Source organism: Coturnix japonica, chromosome 6, assembly GCF_001577835.2.
Source record: "Coturnix japonica isolate 7356 chromosome 6, Coturnix japonica 2.1, whole genome shotgun sequence".
NCBI lineage: Eukaryota > Metazoa > Chordata > Aves > Galliformes > Phasianidae > Coturnix > Coturnix japonica.
The window spans coordinates 12,332,846-12,345,605 of NC_029521.1; the positions used below are offsets into that span (position 1 = coordinate 12,332,846).

Below are 12,760 nucleotides of genomic sequence, written 5' to 3' on the forward strand. Positions count from 1 at the left end.
AGCCAAGAAAAAATAGAAGTGTATCAGTGCTAGAGTAGAGCACACAGATAATAAATATTCAGCACAGATTTCCTACTATGATTGGCATCATAACACTGAGATTCACTTAGCCACTATTCAATTATATATTCTTTTCCCCCTCCAAATTATCACTCTTCGGTGAGTATTCACACCTAGTGAAAGTGAAGACAAGTAGTAAATAAAATGTAATGAAACTTGTTTTACATCTCTTTTCATCCTCTATGCAGCTTCCTCAACATTGAGAGGAACAGACACGTGGTTTTCTCTTCAGACAATGAAAAGGATATGCATCGAACGACAATTCTGCAGGAGAGAAAAGAAGTCTGAAAGAAAGAAACCTATAAAAGGAAATGCACCACATTCTTCCACCTTCTACCCCAACAAATCCAATTAAACTTGCCAAGACACACACACATGTCGTCAATCATTCCAGAGTCTATCCTCCCTATCAATATTTCAGCAGCATTTCACTCTCTTACTTCTCAGGACTAAGCACACTCCACACAGCATGCATTCATTGTTTGCCATGCTCCTTCCTTGCCCCCTTCAATCAGTCGCTACAAGCCACATTCACTTCTTTCCCACACCTTATGCTGCACCAAGCTAGCTGGTTGGCTGCATAGCAGAGCTTCCTTGTGCACCACTGATGGCTTGCACTTACCTATTTTTAAACAGGAAAATACAAGGTGTAAAATGCATCTGTGAACGGACACAAGGACACTGACACATATGATGCTTATAAAACAGATATTTTATTGGGAAATCCTGCTGTCCAATTTTGATGACCTCAGAAACAGCTTCACTTTAAAGAGCATAAGGAAAACAGACAAAAAGCAAAATGTATCATAATATATCAGAACCAAATTTACCCCGAGTACCTTATGTACTTGACACAGGCAGTCTCAAAGCCTGCCTTAGTAACTGTACCATTTTTAAAATAACTTCAGTAGCTTTCTGTACAGGTTGTAGAGTTCTGGTTCCCAACAGAACTAAGTCTCCCTGACTGAAAAGGGAGGCTTATCGTGACTTTTTTATTCTATGCATCTTGCACAGGACTTTGGGTGCTTACAGAGGTGCTCTTTAGTCACGAACATATGCAGTAACTCATTTTCAGAGATGAGGCTGACTTTGGAAGCACTGAAATATTATAACCATGCCTTGTGCCAGTGCAATAATAGGTCTGTCAGCTTTCTCTTAGGATTTTTTCAATATCACCAAGGAAAATGTATAGAAACCTAATCCAAGGAAGGATTTAACTGACTAGGTTGTGCTGCCTTTACTGACGTTGCATGCAGAGACCTAACGTAGCTTCAAAAGAATGAATGTAGCTTCAAGCAGATGGTAGCTACTCCAGCTGAGCAATGCCAGTTGCAATTTTTCCCTCTTCCTAGCATTCCCATATTCTTCAGTGTCCTCTCATGTCCTCTGATTCCATTCCATTCCAGTGCCGAGTGGATTCCTGGCTTGAAGGTGAGCTCTTGCTGTCTGCTCCTCTTCCATTCCTACAGTATTTTTCTTTTCATCTGAAAAAGTGTAAAGAGCAAATATTGCAGCCTGATATCCATAAAAGATAGGTGGACTGCACAAATGAAATAATAGTAAAATACACATGCCAATGGCCACTATGGATGCTGGTACAACCACCAGGCAATAGACACCAGTTATGCAATTGTTTCCAGTATATGTATACGGCTATATTCTAGTGATCCATTTTTATTCTCCCTCAATTTTAAATAGGAACTGGGAGGAGGGGAGAAGAAAAAAAGTTAAATATTTTCCTTTTTCTCCTCCACAGAGAAGATTTTAATCTTTCTTAAGTAAAAGCCACTTGCTGAGCTCAAATCTATGGGTTCTAGAAGTCCCATCTCCCCTCAACTGCACTCCTAAATAGCATCCCTGAAAGTGTCTGCCTTAACTCCCTAATGAATCTTCAAACATTCTGGAAATAAATAAATAAATAAATAAATAAATAATGTTGAGACCTATTTCACAGTCCTCTGGAGTGTGGATGGCCAACTGCATGTACAGCACTATAGCTTCCTCAAAAAATAGAAGCCCTACTAATCCCTTCAGACCTATCTAAGATTAAAAGAACCTACACAGACTTGTTATTCAGATTGCTCACTACTTCTTTTAACATTCTCACTGGAAATCCAGTCTTTGGACCCCAAACTCTTGTCTTCAAAGAGTGGTTCTGAACTTCAGAGCTTCTTTGAAGCAATGATCTGTGACAGCAGAAAGGAGCTGTGTAAGCCAGGTGAAAAAGGAAAAACCTCACTCTGCAAAGTTCTGGCTTTAACACAGACTTCAATGTTTTGAGAACCAGCATCTCTGGATGTGCTGTCCAGAAACAGTTTCTTTCCTGAACCTTTTAGTTTTTCCACTTCCTTATGTCTTTGAGGAACTTTCCTGCACAAGGCAGAAATCCAGGGGCTGAGGCTGCAGAGGATAAGGAGAAAAGAGGGAAAACAGACAAGTGTTCTTCCTTTAGGTGATAACTTGTCCTGGAAATAATTGGTATTTATGCCCTATTTGTAACAAAGTTGATTGTCACACAAATACAAACATCTCTTTTCATAAATATTCCAACTAGGATGAAAGGATAAACCAAAGTGAAAGGGAACTTCTGAACTAGGCTCAACAAAATTTGGCCATGGGGTACCTGCATGGGGTATACTGACCACAATATGATCTGCTCTGTAAATTTGGTGAGTGAAATATAATTTCCTTATAAATTGGGATGTGATTTTATGACTGAAATCACAGTTGTACTGGCAAGCAGCCCAAGTGCCAGCTCACTTATCCCCGGCAGCACAAACCCAGCTGACTTGAGCATTGCCTGCAGGCTTTTGGAGCACTAGCAAACATCAAATGGCTCCAGCACAGCCTTTTCAGAAAAAGGTTTGACATGGACTAATGCTGTGAGTCACCCCGTAGATGGGTTTATGTGTAGCATTTGTGGGCAAAAAAAGACCTGAAAAGCATTCAAGAATGTAACTGGCAAAGTGCTGACGTGATTTGAGTAAGAAAATTACAATTTTCCCTCAGCCATGCTTTTGGTAAGAGGTCACTTAATGGAATTTCTTTAGAGTGCTGCATCTTGCGCACTTCTCATCTTGAGAACACAATAGGCAAAGCTCCTGGAGTGTGAATAATTAAAACAGTAACTACACGTTTATCTCTGTATTCACTCGATGGTAGAAACCCTCTGCTTGCACACAGCAATTCTGACTGTCATTTATATCCGGATCACTTGCATCCTATTGAACTTGTGGTGTTAAAAGGTAAAGTCACAGCTGAAAAGAGTAAAGTTTCCCCATTTATGCTGGAAAGAAACAAGTATGAAAGCACCCAGCAGGACAGACCTTATCTTGCAGAAATCTTGCATTCTAACATTTGCAGCATTGTCTGCTCATAGTCATGTGCTTACAACCAGCACCCTGAAGAGAGTCTCTTCCAACTCCTCTTTGCAATTTAGAACTTGACTTTATTAGTTTCTGTTTGAAACTCACAGCCTTGATGAAGGTTGGACTTGGAATCCCATTTCTTTAGAAATGAAGAAGAGCTGCAAACTTTTCCAGCACATTCTAGAAAAATGACATATTCTTTCCCTTCTAACCCAACAGTCTACATTTTAGGTCCCATCTTGAATTTGTGTTCTGAGAAAGCCTATTAGTGTGAATGCAGTGAACAGGTGCATGAACATGTAACCTGTGATTCTGGGTGAGTTTAGATACAAGCAAGCCTAGAACTGGTCAATAATCTCAATGCCAAGCAGCACTTTTGGTACATTCAATTTTGAAAACATTAATATAAATGAACTGTATGCGTTGTCAGGGCTGGAATGCAGACAAATGTTTTTTTCTTCTTGAGAATCTCCATTGTTTGTCACTTAAACCACATAAGATCACACAATGACCCCATCCATTTCTTACCAATCCAAACATTGGACTATTTGAAAAGCTCTCTGTTGGCATTCTGTATCAGGGATGATAACTGTGCCTGGAATGTCTGCATGTACCAATAAAAATAGGCAACTTTTAGACACATAATACTGTTTTAGTCACGTGAATGATTTTTCCTGTGGTGAAAGATCGCAAAACAAGATCAAATAAAGAAATCAACACAAAGTAGGAAACAGATTAAATACTAAACTTACCAAACACCTTGATAGAATATCACAGAAGTCCAGACTGCATTCTAAAATTGGTCCAGGTGCTCAGGGTGTTCGGTCCAGCATTTTCAAGGAGATCTACCAAACAGCATCAACATTCTTCCAGCAGAAAGACATCAGCAAGCTCCCATGACAGGGAAAAAAAATGTCTCTATTTACTCTTCCCCAGAACATCCACAACAAGGGCAACACTGAAGGATCCTGTTCCAGGGGCTGTGCTAGAAATCCTCCTGTAGAGTCCTGGAGGACTCTCTGCCAAAGGCTATCCATTCCTCATGATGGAAAGAAGATGAAACAGCAGATCTGATGTTATTTGCTCCCTTTGAGTGAAAAACAGCTCCTGATGAGACTCGATGGCCAGCAGGTAAATGGCAGCCCATGAGCCACTCACATTTTGGAACTAAGCACAGCTTGCATGCTGAAGGGAATCAGGGACTGAATCAGGACTGAGAGCTGCAGTTAAAAATTACAAATAACATTACAAATTTCAGATATAAAGCGTAACTTCTGTGATTTTACATAGCACACAGACACTGTTGGGTTTACCATTTCCATCTTGTGATTTACAAAGCCTGAAACCCCTTATTGGCAGTTTTTGACCTGTGTGAACCAAAGAAATGGCCAGTTTGCCATTTCAGAATCATGGCTGCAGTTTTGTAGGCTAGTGAGGGCAATGCCCTATGTCCAGTTGAGAACTTCTTAACAACATTTCAGTCAACCAAAACCATTCTTCAGCAGCTGCCCAGCAAAGAGGGGAGAGGAAGAGTGTTCAGATTCCAGCTAAGCTCATTTTGCTTTCTATCTTGACAGACATATTGGGCCTATTCCTGAGTTATGAGTGAAACCATTTTTCTCAAAAATCTCTAACATCCTACAGAAGTATCTCAGCCCTGTAAAATCCCCAAAAGCAGAGGATACCAAAGATGCCTGCCACATGTCCTATATATTTACATTATGAATATTAAAAGAGATGATGGACCTCGTAACTTCACACTTGATCTGAAAAGAAAATGTGCAAATTTGTTTAAAAAAGCTATCATTACTTCTCTGGCAAGAGCTACCTCAAGAGTTCTTTCTTTAAAAGAACCAACACAAATCAGTGCAGAGGTCAAGCGTATTTTATATTACTTGCTTATTTTCTTAAGAACAAACACGTACACATCTGCCCTATGTCAGAGGCAGACTCAAACAGCACTTGGACCATATTCACCTCCAGAACTCACTGCAGACTTGCACAACATGCCTTTCTTGGCTTGTGATTAGATCCTTATATAAGTGTCCAAAGAAGGACTAAGCATATTTGTTCTTAACGTCCATAGGATTTCTGCATAATAAAGTAACATAATACATGCTTATTTGAAGTTGAAAAACTAACACATTCTGAAAAACCATTTTCACACCAAAGGAAAAAAAAGGAAAAAAAAAAAAAAGCATTATATAAAAACGTTTGCCACAAACATATCTTTCTATTGTAAAGATATTACCTTGTGATATAAGGGCAATATGAGCAGGCCTGGCTTATTAATTTGAAAAGGAACTCAAAGCGCTAGCAGCAGTAAAGCCACCACACAAAAAAACTTCTTTTCTATAACATCAAAACATCCACATTTATACACTGTAACACAAAATGCAACATTAAATCACAAACAAAAAAGTCAACATTTTGACACAACGCTGACTCTTTACTTTGGCATATATGTATATTCAGCAGATGAACAAGCGCAGAAATTCCATCTAGAGAAGTTTTTGAAGAACAATCTTTACCGTTCTACAAATTCCAAGAAGTTAAATTTCTCACCTTTAATATTGCTTTATTTTTCTGCATTCCTCCCTTTACAACAGGTGTTGCCAGACAGCAGTGGAAGAGTTAGTTGCTTTGCACACTCTGTGTTACCCAGTCAGATGTTACCTATTCATCCCAGCAGGAATCATGTCACCAAGTCTGTGACCCAAACATGTATCGTTGTCAAGCAATACCTATCACAAGATCTCCTGTAATCTGTAACACTTGCTATTTTACTAGAGTTGTGGTCAGTTTGCTAACATGATACTTGTGTTCCCAAAGTGTGGAATAAAATTGCTGTTTGCCAGCATGGATGGCTGGATCAGGTCTTTTAATGTAAATTGTTTGAATCCTTCCTCTTAAAAGAAAAAAGTGTTCAGGTCCTCTGTCTGCAACAAGTCTTAACATCATCTTCTCCCTGGCAGGAACCCACCCAGTATTGATGGCATGTACATGGGCCCTTCTTTATACATGACAGCTTTTCACGCTGCAAAGAATATTACTTTTGAAGGAACAGTGGAAAAGAAAAACTGATCTTTCTTCTTGCAAAGAGGGGCTTGAAAAGGTAATCAAATTGCTAGGGCTGAGCAGACCAGGCAGAAAGGCTCCTTGCATATGTATAAATTCTTGAAATTATTCTTGGCTTTAAGGAATCAGTTCTGTTTGACATATACTTCAGCCAAATGCTGAAGCATGCTCTGATGCAGAATTGAATGATCATCCTAGACAGAAATGGGTCACGTCTGGAGAAAAGAACAAAAAATATGGCTTCCTGAGCCACTTCTGCAAGCTTGCATGCTTACAGGACACTAAACCAGTGAACGAAAACAAAACAAAATCAAACCCAGGAAAAGATCTGTTAAAACACCAGGTCTCAACAGGTTTTGTCACAGAACTTGATCCCTTTTCCTCTTTGTTCCTCTTCTGAGAAATGCTCAGTGTGGCTTGACCACAGCCCTTGCTATAAGACACAAAGACAGGAGAACAGCTGTGACATCAGCCAGGGCCTGGCTGAGCTCACAAGGCAACTGCTTATGGCTGTGGAAGAGCAGAACCACGAGAGAAGCATGGGCACACAAGCGCACGCACACACACACAAATATAAATCTGTAGACTATTGTATATTCACCCAACTTCTAGCACACTACATTTCAAAGGACTTCTTAAGTCAGAGGAGTGCTTAGTATACTTAGCTTGCTCTAGCACTTATCTGCAGGTCACTTCATGTGAATTTCTCTTGCAGCCATGTGGGGGAAACGACAGCCTGAGAAGCAAGGAGGAAGAAGGGCAGGCTGCTGCCCTGTACAGGGGCTGCAAAATCATCAAAACCCATCTGCCTGACTGCTGTTCTGCAGCAGTTCATTCCTGCAGGGCATTTATAAATCAGCTGTTCCTGTGGCACCTGGCAGATGAGGGTGCAAAGGGACCCAAAGGACAGAATGGGATGCGAGGACATGAAAGCCTGTGGAAAGCAGATGTAGCAGGAGGCACAATGATGCTGACCCTGCTGACCTGCTCAGGTGCTGCCACAGGACAGTGTTTTGTACCAAAGCAAAACACACGCATCTCAAGGGCACAGAACTCAACCAGTACAAGCATTAAAAATCAAGAATAGAAACTATGTTAAAACTAACATTTTTTTTTCCAAGTAATTATCATTAATTATTGTTGCAATAGCATAATTAAAGCAGTGATCCCAGCTATTATCCATGTCCTGCCTGTGCCTTGAGCAGTTCTCAGGAATCAAGGTTTTCTTAAAAGTTTGATTCGAAGGTGATGAAGTGCCCTGGTGATGAACTGACACAAGATATAGAGACAACTACACTATTTGAAGTATCAGCTAAAAACATATCTCTCCTTAGACTCTGGTTCTTCAGCTTTTAACACTGAATCATGTAATCTGTAAACGCTTCACATAGAAGTCACCCCATCAGATTAAAGCCTGTGTAAGAGCCTGCACTGGCTGAATGCCACTTTCTAGGACTTAAACATGTATTTGATGCACCGTGAAAGGTAATACTAAGAATCTTCATGTCATTTCTATAGGAAGCGTGTCAAGTCCTGTCCTTAGACATCTATGGGCAGTTCAAGTTAATGAAAACTGCAGGTGATCTCTCTCTTAACAGACATTTCATAGAATTTAGCTTATCCTGCATAATAGATACAGATGATCTACTTCTTTCACACTTTACAGACAACCTTTTCTAAAATGAACAAACTGCTGTTGCAAAACCTGTATAAAATGGTAATGTCTGGCCTCAGCCTGCACACCAACAGCATTTACCTTCATTTCCATGTATGCAGCACGGCAAGAGCTGTGGATTTGATAAATACTGTCAGAACCCATTACAGAAGCGCACCTCTTGATCTAAAACACAAAAAAACAAGTATCAGTCACCATAAAATAAATGTGATATAGCATAGAGCAGAATAAAGTTTCTAGCACATATGGTATTGTGAGAAATGATTTTCTGTGACAGCAAAATATGACAGCGAACAGAAGACAAATGAATTTCCTGAACTGTTTCAGTAAAGGTTGCCTGTCCTGTAAAGACTTACACAGAACAAACTGACAAGATCACCTAGAATTACCTAATCTGACTGGCATTATATGTGACAGATAAAACATCTGTTTAAAGAAAATAAAACAAACTTACCCATGACTAAGATACTGACCAAAACCAGATCAGAGAGTGGGAAAGTTTCCTTAAAAAAGAAAATCTTAACAAATCTCACAAAGAGTTCTCAAACAATTTACATTAATTCAAAGATCCCATCACCTTTTCTGTTCCACCAGTGAGAATGCCACAGTTAATTTACACATTCTAGTTCTGTGGTTTATAGAGAGAGGATTGGTGATCAAGTGTGAAAGTAAAAGGCATTTGAAGAGAAATGGGAAGTATTCCAGCAAAAATCCAATGGCTGATCTATTATACTTTTTAAATGCCATTGCCTTGTTCTCTTTGCGTGAGAACAAAGTTTGTATAATATTTGCTTTTATACACTTTTATACATCACTTTAAATTTAGACACAAATTTTACTCTGAAAAATCAAGCACTGTTGATTTCAGTGCTTGCCAGCTGGTTGTAAATGGCAGGAAAATAGGAGACATAGGCAAAAACTTGAGTTTTGAGTACAATTAGATGTTCATGAATGAGTGTCAGCTGAAACATTCAGCATTGTCTGTAAAAACTTTCCAAACTAATTCAAAACATAGAGATCATATCTTGCATTCTCTTTGCTAAGAAGTCTAAATAGCCTCTCCTCTTTCAGAATTTATTGAGTGGATCTTAAAGAGTTACATGAGGCTGTTTCAAGTTCCACGGCAAAAGAGTAGAAACTTTTAAGCTAAGAATGCAGATGGGAGATTTAGCGTGAGAGGACAGAGCAACACATGGGGAAAAGGCTGGCTGGAAAGGGTTGAGAGCAGAGATGGAAGATCACTCTGGTGCTAAGGGTGATGTGGTGGATGATAGGAAGCTGCTCCAATTAGGATGTGGGTGTAAGTGACAGCATGAGGGTGATGAGAAGAAAATGACTTTACCAGAGATGCTGGAAATCAACTGGAAAGGAGAAGAAAGTCCGTCAGAACAATGCTCGTTAGACAGGTTTTGCAGACACAGACTGTTTTCCTGGCTGGATTCAGCATTCAGACAGCTGAAACATGTGCAGCATAGGAGGCTGCATGGGGAGCCAGGGTCCCACAATAGCCACAAGTTGCCTGAACCCCCTCCAGCTGCACATCCAGGAGTCTGGTGAAAGAACCACAAACCACAGCTCAGCCTACTGTGCACTGGTTATAGTCTGGGAGGCTGCATGATTGCAGTGACACTTGGACGTCTGCTCCAGTTGCCTCGAAAATCAGCTCTGAGATATTTAACCAGAATCTGCTAACATGAATCTGGCAGCTCCCTTCCTGTTAAAAATAACAAAACTAATAGTGCTCTCCACTTACTTAAGGACACATCTTGAAGCTTTTACTCTTAGTGAGCTAGCGCCTTCAACAGGATTGCTAGATACAGCTCAGGTCTGATGCAACTGTCCTTTAACTTGAACTTCCTGGGGTGTTTTTGGGACTACTTACTCTTCTTTCCAGAGATATTCCCCAGCTAGGGATAGAAAGATGCAGGTTAATCAACTTACACAGGAACAAACATAAAAGTTGCATTGAATCTGCAAAAATTTCACAGGGGAAGTAGTACTGGGTTTGTGTTTTGTTTTTCTCAACACAAATTTAATATGCTGCCTATAGTCATTGGAAGAGACCAATTGCCTGAGAGGCTGATTTAGAAGAGAGGCTCATTTAGATGCTCCGAATTTCTTAAAACTCTCAAGAAAAATGATTTTCTCTTCACTGACTGTATAAGGAGCCTGGAGAGATCAGACAACTGAAACTCCACAGTAGACTCTCTCCTCCAAAGGGAACCTTTTGAAGCATCAGAGGTATCATCATGACAATTTGCCTCAAGAGGACAGCTGAAGAAGGCAGACCAAAACACATTAATTATGGTTAACCACCTTCAGTTATTTCCCTAAAACTCTTTAACAGTAAAAGAAAGTAGACAAATGAGTTTATACATTGAACTTCTCGGTACATAACATACACAGAGAGGCAGGAACCTGGATTAAATTATTAGGAACAATGAAAATTCTTTTTGGGTAAATCTGAAAGGAAAATACATGCTCTGTTCCACTTGGGAGGATCTGCTTCTTGTCACGTATGGCATAAGTTTGCCAGGGCACTTCTTCACTTTTGTAACAAAATAGCTCTGCGAATATGCTGGTCTCTGAAGACAGATGCAAGGAAGAACTAGGAATCCTTCAGCTCAGAGCTTGACCCATCTGATCAAACCCATACCTTCTCTTCAGCAGGAGATCTCCGTGTTGTCACTGCTTTGTCTCAGGCCCTGTACATCAACCCTAATCTTCCTCCTGTTTCATCTTTTCTTGTATTTTTAGTCTGGACAGATCATTCTGTTGTACTTGAAGATTCACACACTCTCGTACAACTGTTTTATTTCAGCTCTCGCTCAGCAAGCAGTGCAACAAAGGCCAGAGGAGAGCAGCGAGCTCTGCATACTGTCAGTGCTACATAGTTCTGACTATTACTTCCGCTTGATGGCTTTGGTTTTATCTACGGATTACTCAGTTTGGGAATAATGGGAGATTTACATGCTTGTACATAGGTCAAATGACAGTCAGAACGCACATGTGTTGTGATTTCTTCACCTGCAGATTATTCCTGGTGACTGTTTTTCTAAAACTTCTCTAACTGGCAACAGCAGAAATCACTGTTTGAATCCTTCTGTTTGCAGATGGATGCTGATGTCCTCCTGCTGTCCCAAAAAGCTCAGCCTCTGCTTTTTGCTTCAACGTTAAATTAGAAGTTGTTTCTAATAATATAAAAGTAACTTTCCTAAATTCTTACAGATACAGAATAGATTACTCAAACTTACTCATTGGAAAAAAATCAAACGTTTCCATGTAGCTATTCCTTAATTCAAGACTGCTATTAAGCTACTTTAAGTTTTAGGCAAACTTGAACAAATCAGCATTAATTACAGTGCCTTCCTCTCTAACCAGAGGAACAACAGCAAATGCTTTGCTGTTATTTGTGGTATTCCTAAAGGTTTCAGAAATCATTTGGAGATCCTAAAAATAAATAAATAAAAAAGCAGAAAGATATGCTGATTTTTTGCTTCATAACAAAACTAAAGTAAACAACCTGAATTCCACCACCTGTTCTATAACAAAGCAGGGAAATGAATGACAGTTTTGCAGCTTCTAAGAAGCTGCTGTGAGTTCTGGATGGAAATAATGAGAAGGCAATGTAGAGAATATACTGCCTTATTGATTGATTTATTCATATTTAATGATGATATAAACATACAGAATCTTACTGGAACCCAATTTAATGTTCAAGTTATCCTAGCTTCCCAGAAGCATGTTCTTCTACCCATAGGAAAATGAAAGAATGCAGAGGATCCTCCAGCACTTTGTGTCTTTGGGATTGTCTCCTTAAAGCTTTTCCCAGTCACATGTGATCAAGCCCAGTGCCAGCAACACCAACAATGATGTAGCATGGGCTATGCAGGGATAAAAACTTAAGTTCTCTTCCACCTCCATAATGTATAGCCATGGGTGTGGGGGGAGAGGAGAAAGAATTGGAGAACCATCCAAAATGGGATTCCCAAATGTACTTAAGGTGTATGAGAAGAAACAGGCACTCCAGCTTCATCAGCTGCATACCAGCAGGGAGTAGCCCCTCAGTCAGTTTGTCCTTACTGAGCAAAGTATGCTGGCAACCACATAAAGGTAAGTCTCACCTCTGGCATCCTTCTCTTGGCTCCTAACCCCCTTTGAGACTTCTAGGGATGCAGGACATGTGCTGAAGGACAAGTTCTTGGAACGGGAGCTTTAAATAGAGGTCTGTTCAGTCACTGTAATAGATCACATGGCTTTTTTGTTTGCTTGATTTTAACAAAGAAGAGTTCCATCATAAATCTTCACTTCAAATTTGATTGCTTTATAATATATCATACTGTGATATAGCTGGCATCTGCACTTGGCTCTTATTAGGTGATGCCATATGGTACAATTAGAAGTGGAGACATAGAGGACCATTTGAATAAGTTAAACTTCATTCGATCTACAATTAAAGCATCCTCATTCATCTGCATGCATTCAAGATGCTAACCTCTGAAGAGATTCCCATTTCATATTACCATACCTTTTGTATTTTCGAAACTCTAAATCACTAAGCTGGACTTCTATTGTAATT

The 12,760-nt window shown here is 39.8% G+C and overlaps 1 long non-coding RNA gene across 1 annotated transcript in view; it reads right to left on the minus strand.

Annotated features, from left to right (window-relative positions):
• Window positions 1-363: 363 nt before the first annotated feature.
• The window catches only part of LOC107315776, a 115,183-nt gene continuing 102,786 nt past the window's right edge, over window positions 364-12,760 (minus strand). The window contains exons 2-3 of the long non-coding RNA XR_001556052.2: window positions 4,181-4,648; window positions 364-1,544 (exon numbers count right to left, since the gene is read on the minus strand). This is a non-coding gene — a long non-coding RNA (uncharacterized LOC107315776). The remainder of the gene's footprint in view (window positions 1,545-4,180; window positions 4,649-12,760) is intronic.